Below are 11,082 nucleotides of genomic sequence, written 5' to 3' on the forward strand. Positions count from 1 at the left end.
ATCTCCGCCAACTGCAACATCTCGGACTTTAGAGCTTCCGTCCGAGTCGACATCTGAGAGGAAATCTGCGACATTGCAGCCATTAACACGCTCACATCCATACCAGAGCTGTAAAACTATCGATAGTCATCCCATTCGATGTTTTCGATAGTTTGCATTGAAACTATCGATACTATCGATAGTATCGGATAATTTTAAAATGCACTGACGAAGCTATTTATATAAACTTTTTAGTTTTATTTAGCTCCTGGAGAATTAGCTAATTGATATATAGCGATTTTCAGTAACTTTGTCCTTTCTCTTCGATTTTTAAAATATTTTAAACCGATGAAATAAATACCTAAAATTCCCAATCGTAGAAAAACAAATCGCTTGTAAACGTAAAGAAAACTGTATGTATTACAAAAAACTTTCATCATTCATCATGATTATTTATAAATTCAAAGTTTAAAACGGAAATACAAGAATCTCCAAAATTTTACTAAGCCTGGCTTGAATCCGTAGTTTCTTCCATCGACTCAGAATAACTGACACCATAGTATGGTTCCAAAAAGATATTCAAACTAGTTTTTTGTTTAATTTAATTACACCCGATTTACATGATTCAAGTACTTTAAAGCGATTCTGGTTCATTCTCTTTTGCCATTTCTACTTGCTTTTACACGCTTAAATTTTGTTGAATTACAGTTTTTGGTTCCTTAAATTGGAAACAACGAAAATGTCAAAAGCAAGGCAAGAAACTTGAAACTAGCAAGCAGAATTGAATTCAATACATGAACCGTGTATAACCCGGTAATAATTAAAAAAATAGTAATGTGTAAGCAAATCAATGTTGCCAAATTCCCATTTTCTAATATAAAGAAATGCATATTAAAGGTGTTCTTAAACGATATATATTTGCATGTGTACATGCCACTTTTTACATATGGAACTGCCAACATATCGTGTAAAGGCAAATTAGATTGGTTTCTGTACAAAGCAGATGCACGTACATACGAAATAGAGATGTTTCTATTTTCAGCTGACACACAGATAGAGTCATTTGAGTTTAGTTTAGTTCATTTTCAAAGATCGTATTTTTAAATAGTTAAATAAAGACTGTGAATTTGACAGACATACGCAATTACATATGTATTGAAAGTCACATACACAGATGCAAATACATATCGTGTAAGAACACCTTTAGTAGTACATATAATATGTATATTTCCTCAAACAAAAACTATCGATAGTGGCCAACGACCATTCGATAGGGCAAAAAAATAGAACCATTCGATAGTATCGGTAGTTTTACAGCTCTAATCCATACTCGCATATGAACGGGGTGCCTGGTCTTTTCCTCAACCTTCGTAGATGTCTGCTGCATATCGCTCGAAGATAGGGACATTCCGATACAATCAAAGTATCGATACCTACTCAAATGAGTTTACTCAAATAGCTATTTCGATACTTATATGAGTCAAGCGAATGTATCGATACCTACTTATATCGATAATTTTTCATCCTTTTAGATTCAACAATGCGAAAGTAATTTTCAGGCGTTTTCTGTGACATAACGCTTTGCGGCACCTGAGTGGAAGATGGACCTATCTCGGAAGAAAGTTCGAAAACGACCTATCTCAGAGAACTTTTCAAAAGCGCCGTATTTCAGAATTTGATTGGAAAACGCCCTATCTCAGAAAACTTTTCAAGAACACCCTATTTCAGAATTCGGTTCAAAAACGCCATATCTCAAATATTTTCAATATATTTGCAGTTGAGGTATCAATATGTATATTTCTTCTTTAGTAGCACTTAAAGTAGACTTAGACAAAAAATTCAACCTTTGAAAGGATCCCAGAAAACTTTACGGCTATAAAGATTGCTTACACTTTGTTGTGATATCACTAGCTTTGTAAAAATATATCCACACTTTAGAATTTGGCGGTGTAATTGCTTAAAACATTTTTTTTTTTATGAAAACGAAGCAACTATTTTCCATAGAAAAAATATTATCGACAGGATATGGCACTTTCTCAAATCGATTCGATACAAGTACTTTTCTTTCGATACCAAGAAGGTATCGAAACAACGGTTCGAGTAAAAAAAGTAGTTGGTATCGAAACAAAAGTATCGAGTACATACTTGTATTTACTTGTATCGGAACATCCCTACTCGAAGAAAAAGCAGTCTCTTCATTGTCTTCGCCCTTCGTGGATGTCTGCTCCGATTCACGATGGAAATCGTGCTTGTTAACATCGATGCCTTCATTTTCCATAGCCTCTCGCAACCGGGATAATAATTCCACTTTTCTACTGTAGGTAGCCAAATTTCGCTTTTCCAGCTCCTGTTTGAGCTCCTCGATCTTTAGGTCTTGAATTTTTGGTATTTTTAGAAGTTTATCCTCTGGGATTTATTTAACAATCCCAATTCTGAAACCAATTGTTACGATTATCCTTGTTTACTTAGGGTTTATACCGGACAATACTGTCATGACAATAACAATACATACCGGGGTGTCCAGATTGTTAAAAAAAAGCGCAATTTCTGAAAAAACGCTAATTTTTTTTAAATAAAATTCATGAAATCGTTTTAACAAATATTTTATTTTAAAAATGAGATCTCGTTATAATATAGTTTTTAAAACCGAAAACGAATAGAATACCTTCATAAATAATAATAAATAACACAAATAATAATAATAATAATAAATAATAATAAATAACACAAATCACTTATACAATAGTGATGCAAAAACAATTTTCTTTAAAAATGCGCATACTTTTTAAAAATATTTGTGTCAACGCATTTTGCAATAGGACTGGGCAATTATTAAATTTATTATAACTCATATTAATTGATTAATCGCACAATCCGCTTTTGAAGTAGTAAAGAAAATTCGCTTAAGTGCCTTTTTCGGTTAAGTGCACAAGTTTTTCGTGCAAAGAAGGATGTGCAGCTAAGCAAAATATACTGTAGTACATGCCAAAGTTAATGATAGGGAGCTATTGAAAGTGTCCTATTAAAAAACCATTTTACATCCAAGGTGAGTGATAAAGGAATTGCCGATGGTTTGTTTTTTGCTATAAATACCTTCAGATTTCTTTTCAAGTCAGCGGGTCAGCGGACTTATTTGTATACTCATGTACTAGCTGTGGGAAGTTGTGTTGCAGCGATGCAAGGGGACTTGGTTTGAAATGAAGATCAGAATGCTGCCTACAGCTGCTGCCACATCTACGCCAAAACTTGCATTTATTTTTAGTGTTGACTGCCTTACCGGTGGCTCAAATGAAATTGAAGATGATGACGATCTTGGGCGCATACGCAAGCTGGAAAGCTTGCTGAAGAAGCGTTTGCCTCACACAGATTATGCGTTTAAAAAAGTGGATTCGATGGCTTATGATTTCACGTGACGTGCAGCTGAGTTACACTTTTTCATATTTGTAAAACTTATTTGTGAGTTTTACATTCCATTTTACTTCTGGCTTTGGATGCGAGTTTATCCTAGCATATTGAATAGGGAGATACATCAAATTTATTGGTTTTAGCGACCATGCAATGTCGGCACTGTGAGACTATTTCGCTTCAAAGTATACAACTAAATTTCTAGGAAAAGATTACCAGAACAATAACCTTCTCTTTCGGTATCGTTTATTTAAAATTAGAGATTCCAATATGTGTATTTTTATGTTTAAATTTTAAATTAATTTAATGGAACTAATACGTGATATTTACATTGCAAAACCCATTGTTACTAAAATAAACTAATTATTATGGTCAGTCGCTTAAAGCTGAGTTGATAAAAATTCATGCTGGAATCCGTTGACATGATCGTTTGTTAGGGGTTTAACACATTTTGCTAATTTCGTTAAGTTCATTAAATATGCAAAAGATATATGTGCATAGTTGTAATTGTATGCTGCTAAATTATCGGTACAAGCGTGTGAAGTTCTGCAAATAAATAAACAAAGCGGTACTAAATCCGACAACAGTTCTTGCGAATTCGTCACATAACCACCACTATTTGGCTTTGGTAGGGCAAAGACAACCAATTACGTCCGCCATATCAGACAGCATGTAAGAGTGCAGACAAAAGATTGAGACATTACATATTCCATTGATAATGAGTGTTTCCTTCACCATCGGAGCATGCGAGCTAGAAGTGAAGCAGTAAACATTTAAAGATCTGTGTAACGAACGCAATTTGCAGCAATGGAACAGGACAGCATTCGAAAAAACGCGAGACCATTTTCCACTTGCAACATGTTTAGGATGAGTTCAATTAATGCGTTTAGCATTTTAAAAACACCTGTGGGTAATGGAAGAGAAGTGTTATTGGTTATTGGTAAACACAGCATAATATACATACACCCAGAAAAAGGTTTGGTTATAATAACCAAGATTTGGTTATAGTGATCAAGTGGCATAGTTGGATATGGCGAAATAAATATATAGTTCACGAAAGTCTGCAATTTACTTAAGACTTCTAGTTGGTACAAATGTATATTTATTAATAATTACAAAACGACTACCTTGATTGGACAATATTGTTAGTTGAATAAAATCATTGTTGAGCAAATAAATAATGCTTTGGTTGATACAAGTTTTCAATTAATTTTGTGAACTTGCTGTAGACTTGAATCAGCTAACCGTTTATGATTGGAAAAAAAGTTTCAGTTTGACACAAATAAAAATTTATTCGATGTTTGTTGTGTTTACTTTCTTCTTTTATTTGCATATATTAAGCATAAAAATACGTACATATTTACAAAAGTTAGTTACTAAAGTAAATAATACATATGTATATGGTGGTAAGAATTTCCTAAAAAACAACTATGAAATAGGAACAGTCGTGAGAAAACCCAGGTTAATACCTGCTGGAAGTATACTGCTTTGCTTTTTCCTTGGCTAAATAGGCACTTTCAAATTATAATTTACATGAATTATATATCCACTGAAAAACCCCGGTTGGCATCAAACTTTATATTTTTAAATAACTATGCGCGCACCGAAACAACTCTCGGTGATAACAAAACTGAAACTGAGACAAACAAATCTGGGCATGTCATAGCACACACTTTTCTTTCTCTACCCAGCGCAGCGATCGACATGCCATAGCTTACTGAGCACTCTGGGACCACATGCGTGTTTCACCCATATACGAACAGCGGTAGCGGAGCAATGATTTCCACGCACAATGCAATGATCGGCATACTAGCACATTCAAACGATTCAATAAGTGGGACTGTGTGTATTGCTCAGCTGGCGCTCTTCGTATGTGAAACACACATGTGCTCAGAGAGCGCTCAGCATTCTTTAGACTGCGTTTATACACGAAAACTTTTGTCGCCGCGATTTTTCACATTCCGTTTTGGTGTTGCTCGTTTCATTTACACACGGCGATTTGTATGTATGCAATTGTTGTTGTCAGCTGTGAACAGCGGTTCAATTTACACAGCCGAACGAGAGCACAAAGCGTGTTGCCCGAGCACGAGCAACTCGGTGCCTCGCTCTCTCCTACAAACGTCCAGTTGCGGCAACAAAAATCGCCTTGTGTAAATGAGCACTTAGGGGTGGCTCACAAGCATGAATAGGTTCCACTCTCAAACCAAATCGTGGTTGCCTCAACTAAGATTTGGTAACTATGACTAAACCATGTGTTGAAAGAAAGCTTATCTGCATTATCAGAGCTTAATAACATCGTTTTATGAACCATACGTTAAGTTGAAGGGAATTTGTAGAAATATGCTTCAAAGAAATATTTATTAGTATTAACCAAACCCTTCAACTAAATTAACGATTTGTTACAACTAAATATCTTTAGTTGTCGAAACTAATCCTTTTTCTCAGTGTATGTACATATATTGATATATCGGACAATTTAATAATGATACTCACGTTAAAACTACAATTTCCTTATTTTAACCCGTACTGATCCACGTCCATTTGCGGTCTACGATAGAGCATCCAAAAACCGTTTAGTATGGGACTTAAAATTAAAGTAGTGCTAATACTGTGGATGCATCACTGGTCGGTATGGGAAAAAATATATAGCGAAAATATTGTTGAAAAATATTAAGCGTTGGAAATTTAAAATATCAGAAGGAATATCAATTGGAGTGCTTCAATTTCACCTTAATGGGAAGGCGCAAATCGACATCTATCCACATTGTTTTTTGTTACTTCTTGATCTGTATTTGTGCAAAGTAAATAGATGTAAAGATAAGAGCAAGTCAAAATGTTAGCTAAATTAATTGATTAAATGAATGTTTTATAACCCATTATCCTCTTTTTTGCTTTTTTAATTTTAAGTCGCTTATTCAAACTTTTCACTCTAAAATGGATTGTGCATTTAAAGAAAGATCGTTTGACGTGATCAGGTAGCTCTACTTCGTCACTTCTTCAATCAAGCGCTGCTTAAGTTTTTTACAATGCGATATTTCTAGCTTATTGATGTTATGAAATACCGACTCCAGAGCTTTTATGCAGTTTAAGAAATGTAGTGGCGGTTTCTTTAAAAAGCCTTTCGAAACCTGATCCACCCACTTCTCAGTACTTTCGTGTTCTTCAAGATGCAGCTTCTTGATGATGGTTCCTGAAATATATTTGAGAGCATCCTCCTGAAGAATTCCACAGTCGTCCTTATGTGATGTGGCAAGGGCTCCAATAACTCCATTTCTACATCAGGATCTTCATCCGTAAGTGATGTGTCAAGCGCTTCAATTACCGGCTCCATTTCTACATCAGGATCCTCATCTGCAAGTGATGTGGCAAGTGCTTCAATTACCGGCTCCATTTCATCAGGTCCTCATCTGTAGCAAGTTCCTGGGAGTAATTTACTAGGGTGGTGAGAACGTCTTCTGATGCTGACAGCTGTGGCGTTTTCGTGTGAATCAGCCACTTAGTTCTATCGGGCGCAACGTTCGCCGTGCTTTGCAAAAGCTCAGGATTGCGTGCTGTATAAAAGTTATAGGAAAAATATTTTGTATTCTAAAAAGTGAGATTACTAATTTTACCTAAGATGTATTTTCGCAGTCTGTATTTGAACACCTGAGGGGTTGGGTGATCGTTGAGGCCTCCTTTGCTACAGATGGCTCCAAACAAATGATCGAGTACATCTTGATCTAGCCGATGGATTAGAATATATTCAACATTTGAGTTGCTTTTAAGATATTCAAACAGCAATACAAGCGCTCTTTTTGTCATCAGTATACCCTTCTGAAAATATTCTAACCCGTTTTTATATGGAACAACTGGCGACGACATGAATTCGTTCATTTGTGCCAACACTTCTTTTTGGTTGGAAAGGGCAGTTCCGAAAGGTTCCTTTAGTAATTAAATAATAAAAAAAAAATGTATAACTACAAAAACCCTATTTTTCAGGATAATCAAATGTATCCATACTGAAATTGAGCACATCAAACCAATCGTTTACACGCTGGATAAAATAAAGCTGGATAAAATCAGCTGTCTCCGTATGTGCAGGTCAAGCCCAAGCAAGTAACAACGCCTGATTGCGTTAGCGGTGGTGTTTGAAAATATCTGCGTTGCTAGTTTGACCTTTTGCCTGCCTGAAATTTCGGTTTGGTTTTATAAGTTGGTGGGTTTGTTTATATTTATATACCTATTCCTTTTACTGAAATGTGCTCATCAGTGAGCTTGAATGTTATGGATACATCCGATTTATTTGTGTGTTGCAGCATTTCGTAAATTGTTTTCGTCGTTAGAACTTAACCTTTCCAAATCAAGCCCGAGTCTAACAATTGGTTGCGTATTAGCTTTAATAAGTGTGGAGCATCCGCGAATGTAAAAACTTTTGCGTTTTCATCTGCAGGATTTGGGAACCACCGCTTATCTTAATATAGTATAATATAACTATAGTCCATTTATTCTATATAATTTATTCATATAGATTGAATAATCTTACCCACTGTCACATCTAAGTCTTTCCAAAGTTTACGATTAGTAGATCCCATGTCGGAAACGACAGCTACCACTGGAAAGCCTGCATTTTGCACTGCCAAAATGATGGAACTTAGAATGTCCTTAGTCATTTGGCAGTCATAATTGAAATAAATAAAATAAAATAAAAATTTTTAATATACAACGTTTTTATAAATGGACTAAAAAGTAGAAAATAATATTTCCAATTCCCACAGAATTTGTTTTGATAACTTTTGATTTTGAAATTTTAGCAAATGTCATTATAAACAATTAATGATATTGAAAACGAAAAACGTGGAGCGCATGCAGTACAAAGCATTCGATTTCATTGACAATAGTCAAACTACATAACATTCTACAGCGAAAGTAAAAAATTTGAGATCGATTTTAAGCGGTCGTTATTCATATGCCCACATACATACATATGTTACTTTTCATATAAATTCAAGTATATTACATGCGCCCCACGCTTTTCATTTTCAATGCCATTAATTGTTTATAATGACATTTGCTAAAATTTCAAAATCAAAAGTTATCAAAACAAATTCTGTGGGACTTTCTACTTTTTAGTCCATTTATAAAAGCGTTGTATATTAAAACGTTTTTTTAATTTTATTTTATTTATTTTCTACTTTTTAGTCTTGTCAGTAAACAATTTTGCAATAGTGTCATTCCAATGAAAAGAGGAAAACGACATAAATTTAAATATGCCCTAATTATCTGTATTTCAGTAGTAACCTCTTTTTAAATTACTACATCTCATTAACCTGTGGGAAAATATTAAAAAAAATCAAAATAAGTTGTAATTTTTGTCTATGGAAACTTCGATTTCATGCATAATTAATTTACACCAGTCACAAGGAGATGTCCCACCCGTCACAACTTTAAATATTTTTTTATATTTCTATGAAGGATAAATAAACCTCATTTTTATTGAAAACGAAAGCGTATAATTCATATTTTACAACACAAATACATCGTTCGTGAAAATTAAGTGTTTTGGCTAAAATTCATCCTTGAATGCACTTCTACCCTTGTGTTATTTTCAATGTCCCACCAGACACATTCATTCAAATGATGTTACATAAAAACTAAGAAATCGTTTGGTAATTTTGTTAAAGCAATTTTATACATTAGTTATCGTTCTATGTTAAAAACTATCTTTGGCTATTGTATAAGTTCCGACGACATAGATAAAATTGACAATTGATCACATTCTGGAGTAAAATGTCCCACTAGTCACAATGGAATGGCCCAATAGATACTAAAGTAATTGAAAAATATTCTGATTTTGTTTTTTATGAAAGTAACTTTTTATTTATTGCATCTTTCAACATATACATACATATTTATGCATACATTCATACATAAAAACTAATGGGAAAACTGATTTCTAAAGAAAAGACTTGTTAAAATGACCTCATGGGTATGGCACTCCGAATTGTCGCATTCGCATCATTTCTTTCATCACTTCCTCGTTGCACGGTGTTTTGCCAGTGAGTTTGGCGCAATCAAGCTCCTCAATACGAAGGCTGTCTAAAGTTCTGACACGGCTGAATGCGACGCATGATTCAATAATACAAGGTTCGATAAACTGACAGTTGTCTCTCTCGCAAAGTGTTGCTTCTTTGCAAATTTACTTGGAAAAAGTGTTTCTTTGCTGTGAAATAGAAGTATAAGCTTTTGTGCAATATGTTTATTTGTATATGTATATAAAGCACATTTAACTGATGAAAACATAAACTGCTTTTAAATTGGATGTTTACATAAATCTCATAGTAGTTTTATATTAATTTTGAGTCTTTTTGCAGTTTTTATACGGCCAAATAACACAAAAATTGCGTAGTTCACGTAGATATATTAACATTTCGTTCAATATTTCGCGTAAAATGCTAGATTTCCTGCAAATACATTAGAATTTACAAAAGGAATTTCACTACTATTTGCCTACTTTGGGTACTTTTCTACTACCATTTTCGCAGCAATGCATTTCATTCCTCCCCTTTCCCCATCCTCTGTAAATGCAACCTTTTGTAAGGGAGTGTCAAACCGTGACTGTCAATAATTATCTAACCTTGAATCATGAATGCGACGTAGGCCTGTCCTTTGGCAAAGAGTGCAGATCCGAGATAAACAACAGCATGATCCACCGTACATCCCTGCATATTATGTACAGTGCAGGCCCAACACAGAATAAGTGGAAGCTGTGTTCGTTCGATTGTGCCGTAATTTCGCAACGCCGGGAACTGTATCGACTTCGGCTTAATCAAATGAATTCCATCTCTACCAAAATAAATGCGGACAGATGAAATATCGTCGTCGTAGATTTGATCACTTCGAAATAGCGGCCACACAATTTCAGTTATGGTGCCCATAACACCATTTACAAGTTCTTGTTCGACATTGATGTTTGAGCGCAACATCACTCTCGCTCCGATAATGATCGATAGATATCTTTGTAATCCTCCAGCCTTGTTGCCGTCGGCTGAAACAATGTTCTCCATATTCACATTGTCAGCATTTCTCGTAGCACTCACTAGTACATCTTGAGCCTGAATTCTGTAAATTCGTCTGCCCTTCGATATCTGCATAGATGCTTTCTTTATTCCGAACTCCAGCAGGCACATGTTAGGAAAATCAAATCCTTGCTCCTGTTTCCGGGGTCGATTTGCGTAGCGTTCGAAGATGTTAGCGCAAATACCGATAGCCTGATTTCCTTCAAATCGAAGAACCTGATATCGCTGTTCAGGCTTTCGAGTGTTCAAGAACACGCACTTTCTTGAACTCGACTTAAGAGGCAAATGGCACAGGCGATACACACATTCAGATGCAGATACTTGTCCCTCCTTCAAAATTCGCATACACGATTTGAAGAGTTTTCTGGCGATATTAGTCTCATAGCGGCGTATCTGACGAATGGCTTGAGCTACACCATCGGTAACTTCCAATGGCTCACTTTTCGAAATATATTTTGCAATGTAATTAGCGATGGACTCATTTGAACCACATATTGCCAGTCCAGAACTCCAAAATCTTCTGATTGTAATTGTTAACCCACCTCTCATTCGCTGATCGCTTCAAACTGCAGAATCATCCACCATTTCTGATGAATTGTACCGGTGTACTTATGTAGGATTTAAACTTCCTTCTCCTACTCAC

General features: G+C 35.1%; 1 long non-coding RNA gene across 2 annotated transcripts; it reads right to left on the reverse strand.

Moving 5' to 3' along the window:
• Positions 1-2,892: 2,892 nt before the first annotated feature.
• Positions 2,893-7,823, reverse strand: LOC118745735. Of its 2 annotated transcripts, XR_004993694.1 has the most exons (4): positions 6,996-7,823; positions 6,114-6,935; positions 5,878-6,006; positions 2,893-4,288 (listed from the first exon to the last, which is right to left on the reverse strand). It is a non-coding gene; the product is annotated as an uncharacterized LOC118745735 (long non-coding RNA). The 2 variants fall into 2 exon arrangements; XR_004993693.1 differs by having other exon boundaries at positions 5,878-6,935.
• Positions 7,824-11,082: the final 3,259 nt, after the last annotated feature.

The sequence above is a fragment of the Rhagoletis pomonella genome, unplaced genomic scaffold, assembly GCF_013731165.1.
Source record: "Rhagoletis pomonella isolate Grant_MI unplaced genomic scaffold, Rhpom_1.0 Rhpom_scaffold_00009, whole genome shotgun sequence".
NCBI classification, from domain to species: domain Eukaryota; kingdom Metazoa; phylum Arthropoda; class Insecta; order Diptera; family Tephritidae; genus Rhagoletis; species Rhagoletis pomonella.